The following is a 5901-nucleotide window of genomic DNA, read 5'->3' on the forward strand; positions in this document are numbered from 1 at the left end:
AACATCAACACCCCCCCCCCCAAAAAAAAGCCTTTTGTTGCATGCCTGACTGATTTGTTGGATAAATCGCGCACACATTCTCTCCCCTGCCCTTGTATGATCATTTATCCGAAGTGTTATTTTTAATATAAGTTATTCTATTTGCATTCCAAAGATCTTTTTTTTATCTTCAATAATAATAATAATAATAATAATAATAATAATAACAATAATAATAAAAATAATCATAATAATAACAGTGTTGAACGTGTTATACCTCACCAATATGTATGCTGCACATGTGTTCATATGCTGTTTTACGAATTTGTAAATACAAAATAAATACATGTCTGAAAATACGTTGTTTTCCAATATCCTCAATTTTTCTCTCAAACGTTATGTTATCTGCTGATATGTTTTTCCCTGATCATTTTCATATTGTTTTTGTTTTTTTAATGGAATAAACTTCGCTTTCATCTTGACAGCTGTTATTAAATGCAATGCTGAACGATGTGTCTAAAATGCATCCTATACAATGCATTGTTCAAATATGATTTCGGTGTTCCCCACAAACACAAAATGCGAGTTGTCTTGAGAAATCAGGGGCTGGCGATGATTAATTTTGCCTTGCCGCTCGTGATCTTGGTACATTACGTCCTGTAATCTCGTTTTAAATCATAACCCGTCCCACTGCCCCACCCCTTTCCCCGGTTAATTTAACGGCAGCGTGCAGCACGTTGAACGGTGGATGTGGGGCCGAGCGACTGTACTTCCATTTCGCTTTGGATAATAATTAAAATAATAATAATTTGGTTGCGGTATTGGATGCGTTAATGAAGGGAATTTAGGCACAGCTGTTTATTCTTGTTCCCTGCCTCAGTGTTGTGTGAGCGCGTGTGTCGTATTTTTTTTCTCCTTTTATAATGTAAAAAAGGGAGAGGGTCGGCGCCATAGCTCAAACCCTGACAAGCAAATAGATAATCAACAAGACGAATGACTTCTTTTGTAAGGCTCGGCTCCCGTATTAATTTTCATTTTCTTCAAGAGCAGGTATCGAAAAATAAAGAGCAAGAGAGGGTGCGGGGCGAGAAAATAGCACTCCTCGCGATGAACTTTAAACTAAAAAAAATGTGCCCCCTAAATTGGCCCTCTCGTATTCCTCGGCCCAGAGAAGATTCCCCATTACACGTTGGCTGATTTCTCCCTGGGCCCCTTGCCAAAGAGACTCCCCTTGCCCATTTATCTATTTTATTCCATTTATGAAAGCCCATTGCACCGTGAAAAAAATCCCGCCCCGTATCAAACAGCACGCATGTGTTCAAAATGTCCAAGAAAACAAATTAGAATAGTGTCCCTTGTGCTTGTGTCCCGCTTGCATCTCGACGCACCTGCCTGGCCCTTTTCCAGCTTTTTACGCATGTGGGACAACGGTTGAACGTGCAAAATAACGACAGCCCTTCGCTTCAAATACTTTTCATGCATTTTACGTGGCTGGTGTAAAACTCACTTTTACTTCTACGCGCTGAAAAAAAATGGTGTTTTGAATTTTTCGGCAAGCGGCTGCGTGAAATAAAATCACTTGGATCCACATACATTTCTAAGTTGATTACACAGTACATCGAAAACGTATCAGAATCCAGATGATTGTATTGTCAGTCACTTGACGATTTGTTTTTTCAACCAATGCATGTAAAATACACGCTACCATATTGTCAAAATATATTTTCACAATCCCGCAACTCGATATATTCAATCTTAAAATAAATGATCATCTGTGTGGTTACCCATATAGTGCATTAAGATGCGGCGAAGCCTCAGCTTTCGTTTTCAACCTTGTAACAGCCACGGACCTTCTGTTGCTTTCTTTTAATGGGGGAGTATTTTAGTGAGGATGCCCTTGCCCTGTGAAAAGTTTCCCACCATGAGAGAGGAAGGCTCCGACAAGAAAAATGTGAGAATTATACAAGAAATAATCATTAATCACTTGTTCTTCTTAAACCCTCTTTTTTCCCCCCTATTGTCATCTCGCAGCCTCCTCCAAGGCCCCTTCTGTCGGGAGGTGCGAGGGGCCAAGGAACAGAGGAGCTGAAGAAAAAAGAAAACATCTTGGAAGACCCCCCCCCCCCCCCCGAGCTCCAACACACTTAACACTCAAGAAAGAACACTTTTTTTCCTACCCACTCATTCACGGGCTACTTTTACGCCCTTCGAGAGTATAAGAAAGAACAACCGTTTTCCTACTCATTGGAAAGAAGGCGCGGAGAGGAAAACTGGAAGATGGCGAAGAATTTCATAAACGACGTGCCTTTCAAGGTAAGGCCTGGAAATGCAATTTCACATCTCCGCTTTTGTATGGTGGCTCCCTTGCTTCTACAGTGACGGCAGCGTGGCGTTTTAATGGTTTTATTGCCCTGTGCGCATTTGGTGGAATGAGAGGAATGGCCGTGGGGGCTTTGGGTTCGCGTGCGCGCGTCCGCAGTAGTTTGCGTGTGCGCGCACGTCTCTGGAACAGATCACGGCCTGTGTTGTTGTTGTTGTTGTTTTCTTTTTCCTTCTGTGCTTATGTTCCATGTGTCTACCCACCTTTGTGTCAAAGCGTCACTTCTATTTGTCACTCACTGGGTCTGGAGGTGGCTGAATATCTTTTTGAGTCCGTGTATGCCATTTATTGCATGTTCATTTGAATTAAATATATCGGTTTGACTGCTACTTTGTGTGTATGTGTATGTGTGTGTGTGTATTTATATATATATATATATATATATATATATATATATATATGGTTTAAATAATTTAAAATTGATAAGAACGTAGTGGGCAGAGTGAAAACGATGCAGGTTAATGATTACTTTCTGTGCTGCTGGCCGACAAAAAAAAAATATTGCATCTTTTATTTTAGTTTTTTAATGGCTGCAAACGATCGCGGGCCGGGCATGTTATCTATTGAGCAGAGCTGCTGCTTGACCCCAAAAGAAATTAATCTGACCAGAATTGGAAATAAAAAGGGCCAAAGTTCTGTTTTTTTTCTCCAGGGGATGGAAGACACAGCTCGATTCAATGCTTGGAGAAGCGAGAGAAACAAATGGAAAAATATGCAACTACTATAACGAAAGGCAGCACAGTGTGGTGTGGATTGATGGTCGTACGGGGCCGCGGCCAGACTGGGTTCAAACAGGGGACACGTTTTTCTGACCGATGAGGTCGAGTGACTCTGAAGCAAGAGGCTGACCTGTGGTTCTCCCCCTCCCTCTGTTACTCGCTTTAACCTCGCAAGGGCTCTGCATCCTCCGCTCATTCGGACATTCCCAGAGCCCCCTGGCCTCTTAGTCATAACATGCCGAGTTTAGGGCACTGTAAACCTCGGGCAGTCAGAGACAAACTGCCATGGAAGACAATCACCACTGGAGGGGTTAGATTCAGGTCACAGTGAAATGGCAAGATGTATAAATATTCACCCACACAAATATACTACATTCATTCAAAAAAAATTAGACATCGGTGGTAGCCTATAGAGATAAAATACTTAACTCAATTTTATTTAATTTAATAATTAAATAATGAAAAAAACACAGATGAAACATGTTGCTGTACATGGATACCTATTAAACAATGCAAATAAGGCAATAAAAAATAAGACAATAAAAAAGCAATAGCAACATAAACAATAAATAACAATCAGAAAAATAATAGGACCACAAGGGTAGAGTCTTCTGCGTGGATTGGTCAAGCAATAAATGTGGGCTTTAAGAGTTTTTAACACACACATCTAGATAGATAGATAGAAAGATAGATCGATAGATCCCAAATTGCAATGAAGTTGGGACATTGTGTTCAACAAAGAAAAACAGAACACAAGGATTTGCACTCATGTTCAACCTATATTAATTGAATACACTACAAAGACAAGATATTTAATGTTCAAACCGATAAACGTTTTTGCAAATCATCATTAACTTAGAATTTTACAGCTGCAACACATTCCCAAAAAGCTGGGACAAGGTCATGTTTACCACTGTGTTATATAGGAGACAGGTCTGTCTCATACCTGAAGTCTTTTACTAAGAAGCCACACTGTTGTAACACATGCAGAATGTGGTTTGGCATTGTCGTGCTGAAATAAGCAAGGACGTCCATTAAAAAGCCATTGCTTGAATGGCAGCATATGTTTCTGAAAAACCTGTAAATAACTTTCAGCATCAATGGAGCCTTCACAGAAGTTACCCATGCCATTGAGATGAACACAGCCCCATAACGCCTCAGATGCTGGGTTTTGAAGTTTGCATCCATGACAGTATGGGTGATTCCTTTCCCTTTCTCTCTTTCACAATTTCCCAAAACAACTTGAAATATGGACTCGTCTGACCACAGAACACTGTCCACTTTGTATCAGTCCATTTTAGGTGAGCTCGGTCCTAGAGAAGCCGGCGGCGTTTCGGAGTGTTGTTGAATAAATGGCTTTTGTTTTGCAGAGTAGTTTTAAGTTGCACTTACGGATGTAGCACCCAACAGTATTTCTTGACATTGGTTTTATGAAGTGTTCCTGAACCACTGTTGTTGTGATATCCTTTACACGTTGATGTCGTTTTTTTGATGTAGTGCCGCCTGAGCCTCACACGCTTTCCATGTTGGTTTTCAGCCTTTCCGCTTACATGCAGTGATTTCTCCAGATTCTCAGTATTTTCGGATGATATTTTGGACCATAAATGATGCAATCCCTACATTTCTTGCAATTGTATGCTGAGGAACATTGTCCTTCAACTATTTTAGGCCGCAACCAAAATGAGTTTGACACCCCTGCTTTAGAGTCTACGCCTGCCATAGCAACAATCCGTTCGAATGAATAATCGTTTAAAACTCCAAATTCCTCCCTCCAACAAAAAACCTTGATAAACATTAGATGTAACGTTTACAGCATTTCCTTCTCTGACATGAATGAAAACAAAATGCATGAACATCACAAGTCATTCAGGTGTCCGAGGTTTTTGTTAAAACTATGAGGATACGCAGCTCGGATAATGGATGGAAAGTGCAATCTTATGTCAGCACTTGTAAACAAGTCCATACGCTTACTTACTAGCCATCCCAAGTAGCCATTGTATGCTCTTGTTTGGCTCTTGTTAGAATCTGGCTGTGTTGTACAAGTCCTGGTACTCACATACTGCAATAATTATTTTGCCCTACAATTGTTTGTCCATTGTTGTGTATATGTCGATGTAAGCTAATTTTCCAAACCATTTGGCTCTGGTGTTGCTGTTCAATAGTATATGCAGTGCACTGCATCACGTACAAACAATGCCATTTTGGCAGTATATAAATGAGTCACTTCTCTGAGTACTCAACACCACCATAGCCAATGGATATCAGTCATTTAATGGGCAAGAATAAGACGGAGATGTGAGATCCTACTCATAGTGATGGTTCTCGCCTGTGTACCGATCACTTTGTATCAGGTGTGTCAACTCCTGAATAAGTTAGTGATGTAGATGGAGCTTACCGTTAATTATGTAGTTATTTATTTTTAAATGATTTTGAAAGACGTGATTGGGCTTCGGCACTTGATACACAGCGCCTGAATGAGCAGATGCTTGGGCGCAGCCAGGCATGGTAAAACATACGCCATCTGAAACATACGGCATGCATGCACGCACGCTAAAACACGTTAGCTTGAAGCATTCGGGAGCATGCATTCACGCTAAAACATACCAGGTATGTTAGCTTAAAGCATACGGTAGCAGCTAAGACATAAGGACACACGCTTAAAAACACGTTTTTAAAAAGGCAACGGAAGCAAAACTGAGTTCGGTTGTACTTTATTGAGCCATTTTACAATGTACTCACGCGACTGGTACCTGCTAGGGGTGTGCCTTTAGCGTCCTCTTACACGCCCACCCTTCACTCATTGGCGGACTTCCGCATGCCTGT

The 5901-nt window shown here is 40.9% G+C and overlaps 1 protein-coding gene across 5 annotated transcripts in view; it reads left to right on the plus strand.

The window, feature by feature from the left end:
- The window catches only part of hoxb3a (homeobox B3a), a 77537-nt gene that overhangs the window by 42693 nt on the left and 28943 nt on the right, over positions 1 to 5901 (plus strand). For all 5 annotated transcript variants that reach the window (XM_019858611.1, XM_019858609.1, XM_019858615.1 and 2 more), the window contains exon 3: positions 2011 to 2292. The gene's annotated coding sequence lies outside the window, so the exon portion shown is untranslated. The remainder of the gene's footprint in view (positions 1 to 2010; positions 2293 to 5901) is intronic.

This window comes from Hippocampus comes, unplaced genomic scaffold (genome assembly GCF_001891065.2).
Source record: "Hippocampus comes isolate QL1 unplaced genomic scaffold, H_comes_QL1_v1.1 scaffold187, whole genome shotgun sequence".
In the NCBI taxonomy this organism is placed as follows: Eukaryota; Metazoa; Chordata; class Actinopteri; order Syngnathiformes; family Syngnathidae; genus Hippocampus; species Hippocampus comes.